Below are 22714 nucleotides of genomic sequence, written 5' to 3'. Positions count from 1 at the left end.
GATGAATCCCACTTGATCATGATGTATTATTTTTTTAATATGTTGTTGTATTCGGTTTGCCAGTATTTTGTTTAGTATTTTAGCATCTGTATTCATTAGAGATATTGGTCTGTAGTTTTCTTTCTTTGTGCCATCCTTGCCAGGTTTTGGTATGAGGGTTATGTTGGCCTCATAAAATGTGTTTGGAAGTATTGCTTCTTCAATTTTTTGGAAGACTTTGAGTAGAATAGGAACCAAGTCTTCTTTGAATGTTTGATAGAATTCATTAGTATAACCATCTGGGCCTGGACTTTTATTTTTGGGGAGATTTTTAATAGTTTTTTCTATTTCCTCCCTGCTGATTGGTCTGTTTAGGCTTTCTGCTTCTTCATGACTCAGTCTAGGAAGGTTGTATTGTTCTAGGAATTTATCCATTTCTTCTAGGTTGTTGTATTTGGTGGCATATAATTTTTCATAGTATTCTACAATAATTCTTTGTATTTCTATGATGTCTGTGGTGATCTCTCCTCTTTCATTTTGGATTTTATTTATTTGAGTCCTGTGTCTTTTTTCCTTGGTGAGTCTTGCCAAGGGTTTGTCAATTTTGTTGATCTTTTCAAAGAACCAGCTCCTTGTTTTATTGATTTTTTCTATAATTTTTCTGTTCTCTATTTCATTTATTTCTGCTCTGATTTTTATTATCTCCTTTCTTCAGCTGGTTTTGGGTTGTCTTTGTTCTTCTTTTTCTAGTTCCTTAAGGTGTGAAGTTAAGTGGTTTACTTCGGCTCTCTCTTGTTTGTTCATATAGGCCTGAAGTGATATGAACTTTCCTCTTATTACTGCTTTTGCTGCATCCCAGAGATTCTGATATGTCGTATTTTCATTTTCATTTGTCTGTATATATCTTTTGATTTCTGCACTTATTTCTTCTTTGACCCATTCATTTTTTAGAAGTAAGTTGTTTAGTTTCCACATTTTTGTGGGTTTTTCCCCCTCTTTTTTGCAGTTGAATTCTAGTTTCAAGGCTTTATGATCAGAAAATATGCTTGGTACAATTTCAATTTTTCTAAATTTGCTGATATTGTCTTTGTGGCCCAACATATGGTCAATTCTTGAGAATGTTCCATGTACACTAGAGAAAAATGTATACTCTGTCGCTTTGGGATGAAGTGTCCTGTAGATGTCTATCATATCCAGGTGTTGTAGTATTTCGTTTAAGGCCACTATATCTTTATTGATTCTCTGTTTGGATGACCGATCTAGAGCCGTCAGCGGTGTATTGAGGTCTCCAAGTATGATTGTATTTTTGTTAGTTTTTGTTTTAAGGTCAATAAGTAGCTGTCTTATATATTTTGGTGCTCCTTGGTTTGGTGCATATATATTAAGGATTGTTATGTCTTCTTGATTCAACTTCCCCTTAATCATTATGAAATGACCATTTTTGTCTCTGAGTACTTTTTCTGTCTTGTAGTCAGCATTATTAGATATGAGTATTGCTACACCTGCTTTTTTTTGGGTGTTGTTTGCTTGGAGTATTGTTTTCCAGCCTTTCACTTTGAATTTGTTTTTATCCTTGTTGCTTAAATGTGTTTCTTGTAGGCAGCATATAGTTGGATTTTCTTTTTTAATCCATTCTGCTACTCTGTGTCTTTTTATTGGTAAGTTTAATCCATTTACATTTAGTGTAATTATTGACACTTGTGGGTTCCCTACTGCCATTTTATAAATTGCTTTCTGTTAGTTTTGTATCTAGTTTGATTCTTCTCTTTTGTTTTTCTATCATTTGTTTTTGTTTGTTTGTGTTCCATACTTCTTTCCTCTGTTGCTACCTTTTTTAAGTCAAGTGTTTTTGTGGTGGTTTTTTTAAGGGTGGTTACCATTAAGTAATGAAAAGGGTACCTACCATATTCATTGTAGTACCCTATCTTATAAGTATTTCTGCACTTCATCATCCTTTGCTACTGTTAATCTCCATCCTCTCCCCCCTTTTTTTCCTTTGTTGTCACAGTTTAAGTTTGGTTTTATTGTGTTCTTGGTGGAGCTGTTACTTGTGGTGTTGTTTTCTTTTGTTCTTTGAATCTGGTTGGAAAACCCCCCTTAGTATTTCCTGGAGTGGGGGCTTTCTGTTGATAAATTCTCTCATCTTTTCTGTATTTGTGAATGTTTTTATATCTCCTTCATACTTGAAGGATAGCTTTGATGGGTATAGTATTCTTGGCTGAAAGTTCCTCTCTTTCAGGGCTTTAAATATTGGGGTCCACTCTCTTCTAGCTTGTAGAGTTTCTGCTGAGAAATCTGATGATAATCTAATAGGCCTTCCTTTATATGTTGTACTCTTCTTTTCCCTGGCTGCCTTGAGAATTTTTTCTTTGTCACTGGTTTGTGTCATCTTTATTATGATGTGCCTTGGAGTGGGTTTGTTGGGGTTAAGAAAACTTGGTGTTCTGTTTGCTTCTTGAATTTGAGGCTTTAGTTCCTTCCACAGGCTTGGGAAGTTCTCATCTATTATTTGTTTGAGTATATTCTCCATTCCATTTTCTTTCTCTTCTCCCTCTGATATACCTATTATTCTTATGTTATTCTTTCTGATGGAGTCAGACAATTCCTGTAGGGCTTTCTCATTTTTTATTATTTTTGAGTCTCTTTCTTCTTCTCTCTGTTGTGCCTCAAGTTGTTTGTCTTCTATTTCACTAATCCTATCTTCAATCTGGGCTGTTCTGTTAGCTAAGCTTGTTACCTCGTTTTTCAGCTCGTGAATTGAGTTTTTCATTTCTGTTTGATTTGTTTTTATAGTTTCAATTTCCTTGGTAATATATTCTTTGTGTTCATTGAGTTGTTTTCTGATCTCCCTATATTGCCTTTCTGTGTTTTCTTGTATATCTCTGAGTATTTTTAAGATTTCTAGTTTAAATTCTCTGTCATTTAGCTCCAAAGCTTCCAATATGTTAAGTCTTTTCTCCATAGATTTTTCCACATCTATTTGTGTTACCTCTCTTTCTTTTGTATCCATAATATTCGATTTCCTCTTTCTTATCGGCATCTGAGGGTGGTCTTATTGATAGCACTAATTAGAATTAATAAAGAGTAAAAAGAAAAAAAAAGGGTAAAACACCCCACAAAAAAAAACAGTAATAATTTATTATTTCCCCCTTTTTTCTCTCTTCTCTTTCCCTCCTCTCCCCTCCTCAGGGAAATATCGTGCCTATAATGGAGGGCCTGATTTGGGGTGAAGAGTTCAAGGGGCAAAAAAAGGGAGTAGGGACCTACTAAATGCAAAAAAAAAAAAAAAAAAGGAAGAAAATCTTAGACAAGCATAAGATGATTTGCTTGTAAGTGATGGTCAACTAAGAGATATAATGAGAGGGATAAGAGGGAACCAGAAAAAAGGACCAAAAAAGAATAATAAAGAAGAAAAAATAAAAATAATAAGTAAAAATCTGTTGTATTAAGTGGAGCGAAGACTAAATACAATGGAGACCTTGGGTTGGGAGGACCCAAAATGCCACAAAAATAAACAAACAAGAAAAAAAATAAAAACAAAAGCAAAAAAGAGAAATAAAGCCAAAAAAAAGCCTTGAGTCCCAAATTAACTAATTTGTTCGTGATTGAGGATTATATGGGAGGAAAGTATAATGAGAAAAGAAAAAACGAATAGAAAGGAAAATATAAGAAAAAGAGAAAAACGAAGGAAGAAATAAAATAGGAAGAGAAGAAAACAAAATAAAGCAAGATAAAAAAAAACAAAAAAGGAGAGAGTGAGAGTTAAGTGTTTTGGAGTATAACCTTAAAGGAGGGTGAGGATGAAGAAGAAAAATAAAATGCAACACTCATGGGTAGTGTAGTTCAAGAAAGAGGAAGCATAAGATGGGCAGAGAATAGAAGGACCGAGGTGGAGGAAATAAAGGCAAAAAGATAGAAGAAACAAGCAACAACAACAACAACAACAAAAAAATTAGTGGATCAAGTTGTAAAGTCTGTGGGTTTTTCTTGATTTTGAGAGGTTAACTTCTTCCTTTTTCTTTTCTCTCCCTCTTCCTAGTCGGTGACTCTGTACCCCAGGCTCTGCCCCTGTGTCACTCTTAGTTAGGGATTTGCAGTTGATGGGATTCTATGGCAATGTCATATAATTGGCTTTAGTCTTGCTGGAAGTAAAGGCTTGTTGGCGTTTGCAGGGTCCAACGATGAGAGAGTTTGCTTTCCTGGATTCTCTCTCCTAGTCCCCCCTTTCTGAATTAGCAGCCTGGTGATCCAGCTATAAGGCTGCAACTGCTTCTGCCTGGGGAGTAAGAGGCTCAAAGAGCTGGGAAATCCCCACTCTATCCCCACTCAGTGCAAGGCTTTGGGAAAGGCTCTGAGAATCAGGGCCTCCAGTGTAATCAGGCGGGGGTGGGAGTCAACTGTTGTCAAGGTGACTGTTCAGCGCCTATCATTTAATTGGACCTCTCAACCCAGGCTTTCCACACTTTGTAGCCTGTTTTTGCAGGGAAGAAGAGGCACTAGTCTCTGCTTACGACTAGTGTAGTATAGACCTTATTATCTGCCAAGTCCTTCTTGTTAGCGTTTATCCCTGAATATGGAGGCTCTATCAATCAGAAGTTGCCCCCGCCCCTTTAGCGAGAGGCACTAAAAAATATCACGCCTCTTGTCTTGGATCGCTGAACTGAGAGAGATCTTATCAATTAGAACCGAGGGTGCGCAGATTTTATGGGTTAAGCTAATTTCAGTGATTGGGTCGCAGCTGTGTTTCCGAAGGTATTTTAGGCTGCCTGCACGCACCCCTCCCCCAACGCTTGATTGTTAGCTTGAATGGCTGGGTGAGGTGCCCCGCCCACCGAGAGAATCTCCCAAGCCTCTCCCGCTCGCCCCGCCGCTGGCGGCTGGACCGCACCAGGCGCAGGATAATGGAGCCCCCTGGGTGTGCGGGCCAGTAGGGCGCCCTGGGCGCGTGGAATGCCCAAGGCACGTGCGTGAATGGGGCGCTCAGGGCACCGGTGGCCGGCGACCCCCACTCGCAGTGTGCGGGCCGCTGGGAACGTCAGCAGTGCTCAACCGGACCGGGCGCGCGCAGCGGCTCGTGGCGGCAGCTCGCGGTGGCGGTTCGCGGGGGCTCGCGGCAGCTCGCGGTGGCGGTTCGCGGGGGTTCGCGGCAGCTCGCGGGCTCGCGGCGGCGGTCGGCCGCTCGCGGCGGCTTGTGGTTCCCAAGTATATGGGCTGACTCACCGCGGGCGCACTCCCTGGCGGCTTGAATGAGCGTCGCTGCGGTAGCTTTCTCCACACCCTCGTCTCTCAGATTCAAGTGATGACAGTCCTTTTGCTTTCAGTTTGTGTGGAACTCCGGAATGCTCCGAGGATAAATTTTTCTGTTTCTAGTTGATAAATTTGTTGTGATTTAGGGGAGAGCTGTCGGACGCGCTTCTCACGGCGCCATTTCCGTGACGTCCGGATTATATACTTTTGATTTGTTACAGAACATATAACTTTGATTACTAAATTGGTGATATTGAATCATAGTTATAAGAGCAACAAACTGTATTTAATATTTTTCAAAAATACTTTTATGCCTGACCAGGTAGTGGTGCAGTGGATAGAGTGTGGCCTGGGATACTGAGGGCCCAGGTTTGAAACCCTGAGGTTGCCAGCTTGTGTGTGGGATCATAGATATGACCCCGTTTTTGCTGGCTTGGAGCCCAAAGGTCACTGGCTTGAAGCCTAAGGTTGCTGGTTTGAGCAAGGGATCACTGGATCGGCTAGAGCGTCCCAGTCAAGGCACATGTGAGAAAGCAATCAGTGAACAAATAAGGTGCTGCAACTATGAGTTGATGCTTCTCATTTCTCTCCCTTCCTGTCTGTCTATACCCATGTCCCTCTCTCTCTCACTAAAACAAAAAGAGAGATACTTTTATAATTTTACTTTGCAGTACACTCTTATTTAGTTCTATTTTATAACAAGTCAGACTAATATTGGTAGATCAGTAATATAACATTTATTTCCGGTTACAAAAATATACTTCTTATGGCCTTTCTTCAATCAAAATATGTTCTTTCCCTGAGAACAATTATACCTCTTCCTAAGCCAAGATTGCACAATGACTTTTAAAAATAGCATTTCTCCCCTTCCTGTTATTATAAAATTGTGTAACCAGAACTATGGTGGGGGCAGCACTGGGGACCTTGGGACAAAGAATAGGAAGAAACAAGATGCAGGGGTACACCATAGAAGTCTTCCTGGAAGAAGTGACATTTGAGCTGGCAAGCACATTCCAAGAAAGGCACGGAAGCGCTGCAGAGGTTGTCCTGGGAATGACGAGCAGGAGACGAGAAGAAACTGCAGGGTGCAGGTAGGGAAGGAACACCAGAGTGACCTGAAGGAACCAGCTTGTGCCTGGCCTGGATGGCAAAGGGTTTGGCTTCCATCTTGAGGGTAAGAGGTGCAATTCCATTGGCAGCTTCTAGACAAGGCAGTGCCAAGATTCAAAGTTTTCTCTATGTTTTCTCCAGTTATTTGTTCATTCCACCCTCCCCATCTGAAGTGGCCAGTGCCATTCTCTTCTTTTTAATGGGAAGGATTTTTGGTGTCTCTCAGCCCTGCATCCTAGCTCCTTCCCCTTTCTTTTTATTCCTAAACCCCGCACCTCATGACACCTTCCTTATAGCTGCCTCGAACTTGTAACTTGTGAATATCCTCTTTACTCTATGACCTCCAGGTCTTTGCTTTTGCTGTTCCCTCCACCTGAAACACCGTTCCCCAGACCCTTCTCTGTCTGGTTATCTCTTATTTATTCTTTCAGGTCTTGGCTCTGTAGCTGCCTCTCCAAATCATGTCAAGCCTGTTTCCCACCCCGCCTAATGCTTGGCCTGTATGCTCAGTCTCCAGCCCAGACCTATCTGGGCAAGCTGGCTGAGTTGCCCCCTGCAGTGGTTTTCTTTGACAGAGGGTGCAGGGAGGTGGGAGTGGGCAGCATTCTCAGGCCCTGCAGACGGTTTCTGCCACAAGGGCACATAGTATCCAATTAGATTAGTGGGTAAATAATTAGTTAACTACAAGTGAGGGTGGGGCCCCAGAAAGGGAAACCAAACCTCATTCTGGGTTCTGAGGGCCTAAATCTGGCCTCAGAGTCAGAAGATCTGGGTCTTAACTCAGCACCTGTAAGAATTTGCTGTGAGACCCTAGCAAGTTTATTTCTTCCTCCTGAGCCTCAGCTTCCTTATTCATAAAATGAAAGGGTCAGAGCAGATGATCTGTCTCTGGGGTCTTCTCAAGAAATTCCAGAGCACCATGCTGAATCTGCTGGTGATACAAGGATGAACCAGACCCCATTCCTGCCCTCAAAGAGCACACGGTCGAGAGAGGGACACTCATACTCAGATGGTTCCAACACAGTGGCCAAGTGGAAAGGGTGGGCTCTATGGTCAGACTGACCCAGGCAAGTCCTGGCTGAGTTATCTTGGGCAACTGTCTTTATCTCCCTGAGCCTCAGTTTCCTCTTTGATAGAATGACAAGGATAATTCCTGTTTAAGGAGACTGTGGTGAGGGTTAAGTGAAAAAAAAAATCAACATGTCTAAAGAACTTGGTGCTCCAGGTATTATTGCAGAAATCTCAATCATCAAGAGAGATCCCCTTGTGGGGTATCTCAAGAGCGAGAGGCTCACTGTGCTGTGGAGGCAGGTCCTCCCAGCCCACCATGGCTGGCCACAGGGCCGAGCTTTCCATCCAAGGTGGCTGTAGTCCTCACAGATCCTGCCCTCCCTGCTCTGGTAGCTTCTGCTCCCCTTCGGTTGCCCTCAGTCTGCTGGGTCCCACCTCTGTCCTGTGTCCTTCCTGACTTTCCCACGTTTCTCTGGATGGCCACTCATCCCTTCTACTCAGGGCAACCTCCCTCTGCCTGAAACCCATCTCCTTCTGCCTGAGAAGGATCCAACAATGTCCTTCTTGGTCCCTTATGAATTCCAAGCTCATTCTCATGCCCCTTCTCCACCTGGGCACTGCCAACCCTACACTGCAATTCTCATGTTCCCTTCTGTGCTTGACACCTGGCTCCACCTCTTATGCCCCACTCTGTCCTGCATTCTCAACCTTGTTCTCTGCCAGCATTTTCCCTCAGCCTTAAAAAATGCTCAGGTCTCCCCACCTTAAAAGTCAAACACATTTGTTCTCCACAGATTCTCCTCTTCACAACCTTGCTCAGAATTTACTGTTGACCCTCACTGTTTACATTCCTCACTTCTCACTCATTCCTCCATCCACTGTGTTCTGCTTTCTGGCCCCAGAGTCATTCCATTGACATGGCGGTGGCCCAGGAGAGCAAGACACTCCCTACGCCTCCCCAGCCTCCTATCTCTGCTCAATCCACAGAACCTTTCTCTGAGCACGTTTGTTTTTCTAAACTTACTCAGCTCCCATGAGCAGGCCTGAGGAATAGTGGTGTTTGCTAACCACAGAAAGGGAACGTTTCTCAGAGCAGGGCAGGGCAGGAGGCTGAGCAGGGAGCCAAGATACTTAGTGAGCTCTCAGAGGTTTTGGAAGCTGTCCTAAGCCTAAATATTGTCTATTTGCCTGGGCAGAACCAAAAGAATGGTGTTATTGTAACCTGAGCCAGGTAATTTGATCACTTGCTCTGACTTGCACCTGACCCAACATCCTTGGTTGTCCTTGCTGGAGACTGGGCTGCCATTAGGTCTATTTTGCTGAAGTGGAGCCCTGTTCACTAAATTAGAAATGAAGGAGTTTCTGAGAGCATTGATTCAACCTTTCTTCTACCTTACCAACTGGAGCTCCAGCCCTGCTTGCTCACTTCCATTGATGGGTTGCTCACCATCTCATAGCTCAGAGGTACCTGCCTGCAGGTTGGTTGTATAATGGGCCTGGCATGGTAAAAACTATGTAATGGTGAGTTCCTGTTCCGTTATCCCTTCCCTCTCTCCAGGCAAGGCTGCATGTCAGAGAGCTTCTCTCCCATTGGGTCTGATACCAGGCCTTTTTGACGAATCCCTACTGTTGGCTCTCCTCTGTCTGCCCTGCCGCATGGCTCAGGAGAAACCCAAGGTCTACTAAATTGCCTGGAGCACCTTCTTTCTATGCATATGCAAACAAAACCTTGGCATCTAATCTTCACAGGAACCCTGGTTGGAATGAATGGTATGTTTTGGGGGTGCAGTGAGGAATACTTGGATTATTTGTTTTATGCACTTACATAACAAGTATTTTGCTTTTACTTAAATTGTACTTCTGAGGAACATGTTTGTGGGAGACTCTTAGAGACTCTTCAGGGTTGGGGGTGGGCTAAGACATCCCAAATTGCTTCTTGTTCCCTGTCACCCAAGTGTCCTCTGTGCATTTAGGGCACTTCCCCACTCTGCCCTCTCAGCTGGATGCAACATTGCCTCTCCCCTACTCTCTCTCATGGGGGCATGTCATCTTTCTTCCATTTCATTTGTTCTTTCCAGTTTTTATTTCTATAAAAGGTGGCTTTCCCTACTTTATTTTTTTTAATATTGCTTTTTTTTTTCTTTCTTTGGATTAATTGACTGTAAGGCCAGGGGCTGCCATCATGGGCATTCACATGCAGGTTCTCATTGAATTCGGGCAGATGGTAATAAAACAACAGAGCCAAGAATTGGTGGGCCATTACCTTTAATCCTAGTTTGCATCTGGTGGGCAAGAAATACACACAGTGGGAAAACACTTTCCTTTCCATTCAGGGCTCCTAAAGCCACTGACTTATCCGAATTTCCTAGAATCAAAGGTTTGTACCTCACTAGTCTCATTCACCTCTGTTCTCCATCTCCCTCTCTCTGCACAAACTCTGCACAAACTGGCTTCTCCTTCAGCACTCCGCCATCTTGGCTGCTTATCCTCTCCTCCACGTGGTCTTTCTCTGCTCTTCTCCAGCATGGGCTCCTTTGCCCCATTTTATAGTATAGAAATCAAAACCTTTAATCCAATATACAAACAAGGAAGTCTCTTATACAAAGTCACTTATCTGAGGCATAATGGGATTCCTCATGAGAGTGCACCACCCCCTATCACACAACAGTCAAGGGTGTGGGGGAAAAGCTTAGTCTTAAAACTAAGTCTTAGGCTATCACAACCCTGCCTGTTTACAGCCTGTCCCCCACACCCAATGCAAACTATAAGCGAGCAAACATATATATCGTATTTACAAACTTATTTGACCAACAGCCAACAAGCGATTAATTCAAGGACCTTTGAACACTAACTCTTACCTTCTCTTTCTCCTGCCTACATCTTATCACTGTCATTTAATTTAGCTATTTTTTTTTTTTTACATTTCACAAGACCTTATGATTGTTGTTTCATACCGTCAGTGTTTATTTATATTTACCCATGGACCTACCACTTTACTCACTATTGCAACTAAGAATTTTCTTCTAGGATCTTCTTTGCTTAGTTTTAAAGTATATCCTTTAGACCAGGGGTCGGGAACCTATGGCTCAGGAGCCAGATGTGGCTCTTTTGGTGGCTGCATCTGGCTCACAGACAAATCTTTTTTTTTTTTTTAGTTTATTATTTCATGCATTTAATACTTAAATAAAAAAAAGTACATATAACTAGACTATAAGAATTTTAAAATATTAATGAAAAAGTATTAATACCTGACAAGAAAACTGTTATTTAAGACATTTTTATATTGTTTCTTTTTTTTTTTTTAATAATTTTATTTTTAATGGGGCGACATCAATAAATCAGGATACATATATTCAAAGATAACAACTCCAGGCTATCTTGTCGTTCACTCATGTTGCATACCCATCACCCAAAGTCAGATTGTCCTCTGTCACCTTCTATCTAGTTTTCTTTGTGCCCCTCCCCCTCCCCCTTTCCCTCTCCCTCTCCCCCCTCCCCCGTAATCACCACACTCTTATCAATGTCTCTTAGTTTCACTTTTATGTCCCACCTACGTATGGAATAATGCAGTTCCTGGTTTTTTCTGATTTACTTATTTCACTTCGTATAATGTTATCAAGATCCCACCATTTTGCTGTAAATGATCCAATGTCATCATTTCTTATGGCTGAGTAGTATTCCATAGTGTATATGTGCCACATCTTCTTTATCCAGTCATCTATTGACGGGCTTTTTGGTTGTTTCCATGTCCTGGCCACTGTGAACAATGCTGCAATGAACATGGAGCTGCATGTGTCTTTATGTATCAATGTTTCTGAGTTTTGGGGGTATATACCCAGTAGAGGGATTGCTGGGTCATAAGGTAATTCTATATTCAGTTTTTTGAGGAACCACCATACTTTCTTCCATAATGGTTGTACTACTTTACATTCCCACCAACAGTGTATGAGGGTTCCTTTTTCTCCACAGCCTCTCCAACATTTGTTATTACCTGTCTTGTTAATAATAGCCAATCTAACAGGTGTGAGGTGGTATCTCATTGCAGTTTTGATTTGCATTTCTCTAATAACTAACGAAGATGAGCATCTTTTCATATATCTGTTGGCCATTTGTATTTCTTCCTGGGAGAAGTGTCTGTTCATGACAGACAAATATTTAATAAAAAAAATAATAACGTTAAAAATATAAAACATTCTTATGTATATTACAATCCAGTCATTTCCTACCGCTCATGTTCATGGTTGCGGGTGGCTGGAGCCAATCACAGCTGTTCTCCGGGACAACACCAAATTTTTATTGGATAATGCATAACGTATGGGTCGTTGTATGGCTCTCACGGAATTACATTTTAAAATATGTGATGTTCATGGCTCTCTCAGCCAAAATGGTTCATGAACCCTGCTTTAGACTTTTCTTTATTTAGAGTCTGCTGGTGACAAGTTCCCAGTTTCTTTTTTTTTTTTCTGAAAAGGTCTTTAGTTCCTTCTCATAGTTGAAAAATAATTTCTTAGGGTGTACAAATTTAGGTTGATAATTTTTTTTTTTTCTTAGACTTTGAACATAGCCTCCATCTTCTGGCTTCATAGTTTCGGTAGATAAGAAAGTTGTTAGTCTGATTTTATGCCTTTATTATGATTATCTCTTGTCCTTGCTGTTCTGCAGACTCACTATGATGTGCTGAAATGTGGATTTCTTTCTCATTGACCCCTCTTAGAATTTATTAAATTCTTCATTCTAAAAATTATTGTCTTTCATCAGTCCTAAAAATTCCCACTAATTAATCATTAAATAATAATTTCCTTAAATGATCTCTCTTTTGTGCTTTTTCTCTTCTTATTGTAGAATTTTGATCAAGTGTAAGTTAGACTTTTCCACTAAATTCTCTGTGTTTATTAACCAATATTATGTGTTCTTTTTATTTCTTTGTGTGTTGTTATAAAAAAGTGTCTCATACTTATCTTTTGGTTTATAATTCTCTTTTTGGCTGAATCTGTTATTAAAGTTATCAATTCAACTTTTAATTTAATATTTCTGATTTCTAGAAGTCATATTTGGTTTCTTTTCAAATATACTTTGGTATCCTTTATAATTTATTCCTTACTTATATTTTTAATTAAAAATTCTTTTAGCTTAATGGAATTAAGTAGGTAAAGAGTGTGTGGCACAGAGAAGTCACAGACTGGGCACCTCAGGGTCATTTAGCCTAGTGTTTTTCCTTTTTTTGTGTGTGACAGAGACAGAGTCAGAGAGAGGGACAGATAGGGACAGACAGACAGGAAGGGAGAGGATGAGAAACATCAATTCTTTGTTGTGGCTCCTTAGTTGTTCATTGATTGCTTTCTCATATGTGCCTTGACCGTGGGGCTACAGCAGGCCGAGTGATCCCCTTGCTCGAGCCAGTGACCTTGGGCTCAAGCTGGTGAGCCTTGCTCAAACCAGATGAGGCCGTGCTCAAGCTGGCGACCTAGGGGTCTTAAACCTGGGTTCTTCACATCCCAGTCTGACGCTCTATCCATTGTGCCACTGCTTGGTCAGGCTAGCCTAGTGTTTTATTTAGACCACACGATGTTTATTCTTTGTTGTATTTTATGAGGAGCCAATATTTTTAAAATTTGAAGATCTCACAGAAAATAAAAATGTGTGTGGTCTGTTTAGAATTCAGAAGATCTGGCAGCCCTAGGCCTTTGTCCTGGCTTGACAGAGAACTAAATGTCTTCTTGCTCTCAGGTGGGGCGTGAACTGTCCGTGGCCTCTGTGGCTGTCTAGGGCCATTTATTGTAAACCTGACCTGCTCCTCCCCTTCATGTCAGTGCTCTCCGAACCTTCTTGCTTTCACGTCTGTAGAAGAAATAAATGATAATATTTAGTGTTTACTTATTCCAAAATTTTTTCTTTAAGCTTAAAGCATACTCTTTTTATAAACTATACCTGATAATTTCAATATCTGAAGTCTTTGTGGATCTGATTTTACTGTTTGTTATTTCTTTTGGATGTTGCTCCTGGCATCTTGTTTCCTTTAGTGTTTTGTGAGTCTTGACTTGAGCTATTCTCTTTCCCTGTGGGATTTCTTTGAGGCCTATGTTGAACATGAATTCCTCCTAATAAGATTGGCATTTACTTTTTCCAGGAGCCAAGGTGGATGGGAATGCTGCAGATCCAGGAGTTCTCTGAACTGAATCCTTTGCTTGAGGTTCTTCCAACCACCCAACTAGACTTTAGGCTGCAATCACAAATTAGGTTCAGTTTGATGTTATGAATTCTCTAAGGAGATTAGAAAAAAAAAATCTCTTACCTAACATTAAGGTTTGAGACTCACAATTTTCTTTGTTCTCTTTTAGGAGGAAGGTAATTTCTAGTAAACACTTAAATAGATAGTATAGCCTGACCAGGCGGTGGCGCAGTGGATAGAGAGTTGGACTGGGATGCCAAGGACCCAGGTTTGAGACCCCGAGGTCACCAGTTTGAGCATGGGCTCATCTGGTTTGAGCAAAAGCTCACCAGCTTGAGCCCAAGGTCGCTGGCTCGAGCAAGGGGTTACTCGGTCTGCTGAAGGCCCGCGATCAAGGCACATATGAGAAAGCAATCAATGAACAACTAAGGTGTCGCAATGCGCAATGAAAAACTAATGATTGATGCTTCTCATCTCTCCTTTCTTGTCTCTCTCTCCTTATCTATCCCTCTCTCTGACTCTCTCTCTGGTGCAGACTTGTGGTGTCTCAGACTAGCAAACACTAAGTATTAAAAAAGTGTCTTCTTTCCACTCAATGTTTTATTATGAAAAACTGAAAGCACAGTATAATGAATATATATACTGAATATATATACTCTATATCAGAGGTTCTCAACCTGTGGGTCGCGACCCCAGCGGGGGGTCGAACACCCAAAAACGCGACCACTGTGTTTTGGTCGTTCGACCCCCGCCGGGGTCGCGACCCACAGGTTGAGAACCGCTGCTCTAGATTTAGTAATTAATATTTCATCATATTTGTTTTATCTTGTGGGGACTATGAGAATGCTCCTTGCGGACCTTCAATTGCAGAGAGCATAGCTGACTGTAATAACTGCTGCACTATGCAGTATATTGCCATGTTTGCTCCAAAGTTACTACCATGGGCTAATCCCAGCCCATAATTGAGAGCAACAGGTACCCAAAGGCAGACCTGTTTCTAGGAGACATAGAACTCTTCAGTTGGCAGATGTGGTGCTAGAGCTCTTGCCCAACTACCACAGCCTGCCATTTCCTTTATGGCAGTCAGGAGCCTTCTATCCAGACTTGCTTTGTTCTCTCCTTCACTCAGGGTCAAACTTGTGTCACAGTCTGATGGTGCTCTCCACCTCTTCAGGCTCCTCCCCATTTTCTCACATAGACATTTTGCCAAATAAAATCCTTGCACATTTAAGCCTGTCTTGGTATCTGCTTTTTTGGAGGACCTAGACTAAATCTCTCAGACTCTGTCTTTCTGTATATGTATAGGTGTATATTCACACACACAATCTATATACATATACATTATTATATATTATATACATATATATAATATGTTTTCTGAATCATTTGATGGAAAATTGCATCCAATGTTATATTTGACTTCTAAATATTTGTACTTTCATATTTGAATGTTTTATAAATAAAAATTACAAATGTATACAGGCATTTATTCAAAATGCCATTTCTCCATTTCATGCCTATTTGAGCAATTCCATACAGTAGTGTGTGGTTCTGACTCAGTGGTGCAAGAAGGGAGAAACTGACAGTCATAGGGTAGAAAGCCATTGTGCAGCTAGATCTGGGAGAAGTAAGATGTGAGGAGAGCGAAGAGGGAAGGATGACAGCGTGAGTAGAGGCACAGGGCTGGTATATCTGGTAAGACGGAGCAGAGTGAGCAGGCAGCCTTGTGAACAGATGACTTCAACTACTCCCTGGGAAAGCTGTTTGGAGACGAGATGGGGCTGGCTTGTCACCTTCTCACAGTCCTTGCTTTGTTGGGGCTGGAGGCTTGCTTTACCCCTTTGGCTCCAGGTTGTACCCTCTGGGTAAGATGAGAGAATTAGAGAAGGTCCTGGAGTTTTTTCCTAGGACTCCTGCCCTTTGCGCCACAGCGCTCAGGACCTTCGGGGTACTCCCACTAGCCAAGGGCCCTGTTCAATGAGCTCTGTCTCCCCACTCTGGGCTCCATCCCCTGGATAGCTAAGACTTTATGCCTCCCTTCCTTGTGCAATTTTCCTTTGTGGCTGTGGGTCAAATAAGTTTGCAAATATGATGTATATGTTTGCTCACTTCTAGTTTGCATTGGGTGTGGGGGACAGGCTATAAGCAGGCAAGGTCCTTATAGCCTAAGGCAGTGGTAGTCAACCTGGTCCCTTCCGCCCACTAGTGGGTGTTTCAGCTTTCATGGTGCGTGGTAGCAGAGCAACCAAAGTATAAATAAAAAGATAGATTTAACTATAGTAAGTTGTTTTATAAAGATTTATTCTGCCAAACTTAGTGAAAATCCAACATAAAGTACTTGGTAAGTAATTATTATATGCTTTAACTTGCTGTAATTCTGCTTTATAAATTTTATAAAGTAAAGTTACTTCCCTACTTTATAAATCACCATTACTGTGGAACCGGTGGACGGTTAGAAAATTTTACTACTAACGGAGATACAAAAGTGGGCAGTAGGTATAAAAAAGTTGACTACTTAGTTTTGACTAAGCCTTTCCCACACTTTTAATACTAAGATCTTCTCAACACTAAGCTTGTCCCCACACTCTCGATTGTTGCATGATGTGGGGTAGTGCACTCTTATGAGGAATCCCATTTATGCCTCAGATAAGTGGCTTTGTACCACAGACTTCCTTATTTGTATACTGGTTTAAAGGCTTTAATTTCTACATTATAAAATAAGGGAGACCAGGGGCTCTCTCTCTCTCTCTCTCTCTCTCTCTCTCTCTCTCTTTCTCTCGATTCCTGAAATTAGCAGTGCAAGGAGAGGCAGCCAAGATGGCGGAGTGCTGAAGGAGAAGCCAGTTTGTGCAGAGTTTGTGCAGAGAATAGGAGATGAGGAACAGAGGTTGTTGGTCAAATAAGTTTGTAAATTGATATATATGTTTGTTTGCTTATAGTTTGCATTGTGTGTGAGGGACAGGCTGTAAACAGGCTGGGTCGTTATAGCCTGAGGCTTAGTTTTAAGACTAAGCTTTTCCCCACACCCTTGACTATTGCATGATGTAAGTGGTGCACTCTTATGAGGAATCTCATTATGCCTCAGATAAGTGACTTTGTATAAGAGACTTCCTTGTTTGTATATTGGCTTAAAGGTTTTGATTTCTATTTTTTTTTTTTTTTGTATTTTTCTGAAGTTGGAAACGGGGAGGCAGTCAGACAGACTCCCGCATGCACCTGACCAGGATCCACCTGGCATGCCCACCAGGGGATGATGCTCTGCCCATCTGGGGCGTTGCTCTGCCACAATCAAAGCCATTCTAGCGCCTGAGGCAGAGGCCACAGAGCCATCCTCAGCGCCCGGACAAACTTTGCTCCAAGTGGGGCAGACCGAGAGCTTGCTCTTTCTTGGTTCCTACTATCACCATTGCAGCAGCCTCCCTGATCCCTTGCCCTTCATGGGAAAAGCAGGTTTTCTGCTTCTCCCTTGTCTTCTCTTGTGGCTTGCCTGTCTCGGTGAGTTTAAGGCCAGGAGCTGCCATTGTGGCCATTCACATGCAGGTTCCCATTGGATTTGGGCAGACGGTAAAGAAATGGTGGAGTCGGAGGATGGTGGACCATTCTGTTTATTGGTGTCCCACCAAGACAGGCAAATAGTGGAATTACAAATTAATTACAAAATTAATTTGTAATTCTACTATTATCATAATATGATGAAGGCAAGGTTTAGATGGTAGGTGGCCTGAATGTTAGGGTAAAGGTTTGGCCTTCTCCTGGCTGCCCCAGTCAGGCCTCAGAATCCAGGCTAGAGATGATCTCACCTGTTCTTCTTTTTATTGATCACCACCTATCCAAAAATAGCTATACAAATATTTAGCTTAATTGTACTAAACATTCCATGTAGAAGCTGGGTACTTTACGCATTTTATCTTATTTAATCCTCCACACAACCTTATGAAGTAGATATTATTATAACCCGAGTTCTACAGATTAACACCTGAGCATCAGAGAGGTTACAAAACTTGTCCAGGCTTGGATGTGTATCTCAGGCCAGTTAGAAACCCAAGATGATGTTCTTAACTAAAGGTCCTGGCTGTTCCAGGCAGCTAGTGTGTCTGATGAAGAGCTAGCTGGTTTGGCCTTCTCATGGCTCACCAAGACAGGCAAATAGTAGAATTACAAATTAATTACAAAATTAATTTTTACTTCTACTATTGTCATAATTTGATGAAGGCAAGGTTTAGATGGTAGGTGCCCTGAATGTTAGGGTAAAGGTTTGGCCTTCTCCTGGCTGCCCCAGCCAGGCCTCTGAGGGTAGAAACTATTGGAACCTTATGTCTGGGAGATGTCAAGTGGGGTATAGCTAGAAACTATAGGAGGGCTGTATGTTCCATGCCAGAGCTCATTCTCTCCCTGGGTTCCTCCAGAGGGAACAGAAACCTTGTTTGCTTTAGATCACTCCACCAACCAGACTAGCTATCCCTTAGGGTGAGCCAATCAGGAAAAATGCTGAGTTCTCATCCCTGGAGATAGAGGAAAAGGAAAAGGAGGAAAGAATAGAAAAACAAGGGAGAGAAAGAGACAAGGAAATTTATTCTTTCAGACTACCATCCTCAAACTGACCCCTACCTCAATTTCCCAGGGATTTCAGTCAAACTGAGGGAATAGTGAATGTGCACTGATAGGGGAGAGGAGGGACCAGATTACATTTAGGAGAAAAAAGTGTCTAGAACAGTTCTCAGTCTTGGCTGCACACTGGAATCACCTGGGAAGCTTTGGAAACATCTGATGCTCTTGATGCATCCCTGTCTTCTGTGCTTACCCACATCTGTATCTGCTACTCGTGTGGCCTTCTTCATGGGGATGTGGTGAGGATCTTGAGAGCATAGCAAGGCTTTGTGCACCTTGTAAGGTTGGTGCATGGCTGAGGGGTGGCTTTCATTGCTGCTGTGGTTGTGCCCAAAGTGAGGATGAAGGGGGTCAGGCTGAGGATGGTGGTAAGCTTTGGGCTCCTCACCAGGCAGTGGCTACTGGAACCCAGCCACAAGATGTGCCATATGTGCTGTCCGGAAGCACTAATATGGCTTCTCTCCCCACACCCTCTACTCTAATAGCCAATCCTTTTTACATCCATTCAACAAAGAATTATTTATTAAGTGCCTATTGTGCACTGGAAGCCAGAGAAGTAGAGAGGACCTGAACATGGAACCTCCCTTGAAGGTTTACAGAGCTATGGGTAAGAGCAAGGCAGTGCGGTAGGTGTATGTTGTCAGCATTCTCTCAACTCATGTAAAACTCAGCATCTGCAGACTCCTCAAGGTGGTCTATTCTTTCATTTATGTACCTGATCGTGGGTTCAGAGGGCTTATGTCTTGTCTGTCCCAGCTCAGCTGTGCAAAGTGAGGCAAAGACAAACTCAGTCTCTGGCCTGCAACAGAATGGGAAGATTGGAGGATAAGACAAGCACTCAGATAGCTGCTGCATGGAAGAAAGTGAACAAACCTGAGAATAAGTTGGCAGAGTTAGAATACCAGCTCTAATGTGAGTGTCTGAAGTGGAGGATGGCTTTCTGGAGGAGAGGGGCTATGGAAAGTATTTGGATGAAGGCAGAATCTCATTGTCTCCATCTCCTTAACACTCATCAAGCTCATCTCCAAGCTTCGTTTTACAGTTGACATTTTCTGAAGCATTTATTTTACATTTTATTTGATTGATTGTTTTTTTTGTTTGTTTGATTCATTTTTAGAGAGGAGAGAGAGGGGGAGAGAGAGAGACAGAGAAGAGAGAAGGGGGAAGGAGCTGGAAGCATCAACTCCCATATGTGCCTTGACCAGGGAAGCCCAGGGTTTCAAACTGGCGACCTCAGCATTTCCAGGTCGACACTTTATCCACTGCGCCACCACAGGTTAGGCTACAGTTGACATTTTCTGCTGGGCCCTTGGGAGCAGAACTAAGACTAGTGGGTGGAAGGTGCTGGGAGGCACATTCTGGCTTCCAGTAATCACGCTGTTAAGGGAGCTACAGTTGGCCTGGGAGTTGGCTACTGCACAGTCTTCGATTCTGGACACATGATGCCCTGTTTTTGGCTCTAGAAGTGTTAATGGCTGTCAGATTTCAGCCCATGAGAGGAGAGCAGGATGTGTGGCATATAGACTGTGAGTGCTGGGCCAAGTTGCTGGCAGGAGAATATATGCAGGACCCCTAGACCCTAGGGCCTAGGGCAGTAATCAACATCACCTCGGCTGGTTCTCCCTCTGACTTCCTCTTCCTGATTGCCCCCTGAGACTCTAGGCCCCTTCCATACCGAGCGAGTTCAGAGCCACTGCAAGCACACACAGGGGGAGCTTATCCTGAAGCACATCTTTGATCAGCCTTGTTCTGTTTAAGACCCCTCATGGCTCCCTACACACAGAAAAGGCCAATCTTTTTACTCCTCTGTTGGAGGCTCTGTGTTAACTCTACTTTGACACCCTGGTTTCCTACCATGCTCCTCCTCCCTTTGTGGTTTCTGCTTCATACATATTTGCTTCTCCTCCATGCCATGCTCTTCACTTTCACCATAATTAGATTATTTCTTGCTCTCCCTTCTGGGAGCTTTGCCTAGGCTAATCTTACTTAGAATTCCTCTATGAGGCCTCTCAGTTCTTCTCAGGCTAGCCCCATTACTCCGAGTATACCAGGTTCATCCCACTTGTCCCTTCCCATGTTAATTCCATTCAGTTTATAACAGACTAACCCCCTAAATATGCTTCAGGCCAACTTAATCAAGCCTTTCCACTTTCCTAGGTTTTCTCCAGTATATCACTTAGAAAACCTTTTTTTTTTTTTTTTTTTTTTTTTTTTACAGAGACAGAGAGAGAGTCAGAGAGAGGGATAGATGGGGACAGATAGACAGGAATGGAGAGAGATGAGAAGCATTAATCATCAGTTTTTCGTTGCAACACCTTAGTCGTTCATTGATTGCTCTGTCATATGTGCCTTGACCATGGGCCACAGCAGACCAAGTAACCCCTTGCTCAAGCCAGCGATCTTGGGCTCAAGCTGGTGAGCTTTTGCTCAAACCAGATGAATCTGCGCTCAAGCTGGTGACCTCGGGGTCTCGAACCTGGGTCCTCAGCATCCCAGTCCGACGCTCTATCCACTGCGCCACTGCCTGGTCAGGCGGAAACCTTTGGTTTTAAGTAACAAAAAACCCAACTCAAATGGAGTTTAAATATACTGCTCACAAAAATTAGGGGATATTTTATCGCTTCATATTTATTTTGAAATATCTCCTAATTTTTGTGAGCATTATAACAAAGTGGATTTATTAGCTCACATAATGAAAAGATCCAAAGGCACTCCTATCTTCAGGTGAAGCTTGATCCAGGAGTTCAAACAATGTGGCCTCAGTTCAGTTCCTTTAGCACTGAATATCTTCTTGCTGGGCTTTCCCCCCATTGATTATTTCTGAGAGAACATCCTTCCCAGGTTCAAATCTAGTACGGAAAGTCTCTTTACAGAGAGCTTAAATTACAAACCTGATTGACTGATTCTGGTCACATGCCTATCCTTGAAAAGGTCAACCACTGTGGGCAATGTGAATGCAGACTGTCTTAAAGAAATAGGAGTCCATGCTGGAGTTGAGAGTGAGGTCAATCCCACTGTACCCCAAAGCCAATAAATTCATGGTACTGGTTGGAAGAGAGGAAGCAGGATATGGATACTGGGTATCATTTGACCAATGTCCACTACACTCACTTATCATCCTCTAGGCTAGCTCTATTCGCTTCCCAGGTGAATCCTAAATGGTTCTTGCCAGGAGCCATGGCTCCTTCATCAGGTGGGATCTCTTTCAAGCTCTCCCCAGACACCCTATCATACCATGAGGCTGAGACTACTCTGATAAGTGAATTCACCATAAACTATGGAAGTTTGCAGATACTTCTTCAGGCACCTATACTCTCTGACCTGGACGACTTGCATTTTCAATGGAGCACTGAATGTCCTGATCTAATGAAGTGAAGTACAATACAATTGTGGAATTTCAGGAAATCTCTTGGAATTCCTTTTATTGTACTGTTATTTTGCCTTCTCTGCCTATGGGTAGAACAGGATAAGCTGTCTCCCCACTGAAGGAGTTGTAGGCCATGTTGACATTTTACCATTCTCTGAATTGGCACCTGCGATCTGAGATATGAGATCAGAGTTCCAGGTCCATCTGTTTTTTGGTTTGTCCCCTGCCACCTCCATGCCAGGCCCAGTTTTTGCTCTTTGCCCTGCTGGGAGGTTGATTTCTACATGCTGACTCACCCATACTCCCTTGCCATCTCCCTTCTGGTTGGGTTTGGCTAATAGTAGATACCACTAGGAGATTGGAGGGAGGGAAGGGAAAGGGGCTGGGGCATTTCTTCTCTGTTTCCTCCTTCTCTAGCATCATTTCTCTGGCAGTAGCTGCCCCACCAACCTCCAAGAATGTAATTTCCTCTCCTTGTTCCTTCATTGTAGGGAAGTTAATGGCTTTCTTGCTGTTGCTAGTCTCTGGAAGCCACACCATATCTTGTTTGATTCCTTAACTCTGCCTATCTCTTTGTAAGAAACCCTTCATCCATGCCTTTTCATCTGAAACATCTGCAGTGAATTGTTTCCTGTGGGACCCTGACTGTTACTACCCAAGACTGGATGGAGAAATAGTGGACTCCCCCGGCAAGGCTAGGACCTGAGCCAACCTTGTTCTTTAACAGAACTCTGGGCTGGGCTATTGGAAGCTTCAACTGCATTGCTATGAGGCTTTGGACAATTCCCTGCCCTTCTCTGAGTCCAAGTGGCTTGACCCATTAATTCAGGAGAAATTGAATGTGATGATTCTTTTTATCACTCTGAAAGCAATATTTTATGTTCTTTAGTGTCAAGTTTGTACTATGGTCTTGTGGGGAAGTTGGCCTTTTTCTGACCCAGTATCTCTCTTCTAGGGCTGGAACCTTGTCCCTGAAAATGCCTCACAGAAAAGGACTTAAAGCATTATGAGTCTGGCATAATTGAAAGGGACAGTGGCAAGCATAGGCAAGCCGAGCCTCAGTTTTATTATCTGGAAAATGGGTATAAAGGGTGAGTATCAATGACCTCCTTGTTTGGGTTAAATAAGATAGTGTTTAGAAAGTGCCTGAAACACCAAGGTGCTTATATAAAAAGGCAGTTGTGCCAATGATTATACCAAGAATTGCTTTCTGTTTGCTCCTC

General features: G+C 42.6%; 1 long non-coding RNA gene across 1 annotated transcript; it reads left to right on the top strand.

Annotated features, from left to right (window-relative positions):
* The first annotated feature begins 6192 nt into the window (after positions 1-6192).
* On the top strand, positions 6193-22540 carry LOC136329074 (uncharacterized). The gene is made up of 3 exons (XR_010730151.1): positions 6193-6317; positions 8906-9117; positions 22447-22540. It is a non-coding gene; the product is annotated as an uncharacterized lncRNA (long non-coding RNA).
* The last annotated feature ends 174 nt before the right edge of the window (positions 22541-22714 follow it).

The sequence above is a fragment of the Saccopteryx bilineata genome, chromosome 3 (genome assembly GCF_036850765.1).
Source record: "Saccopteryx bilineata isolate mSacBil1 chromosome 3, mSacBil1_pri_phased_curated, whole genome shotgun sequence".
In the NCBI taxonomy this organism is placed as follows: domain Eukaryota; kingdom Metazoa; phylum Chordata; class Mammalia; order Chiroptera; family Emballonuridae; genus Saccopteryx; species Saccopteryx bilineata.
Note: the sequence above shows the minus strand (reverse complement) of the source record. Positions and strands in the feature narration are given on the sequence as shown.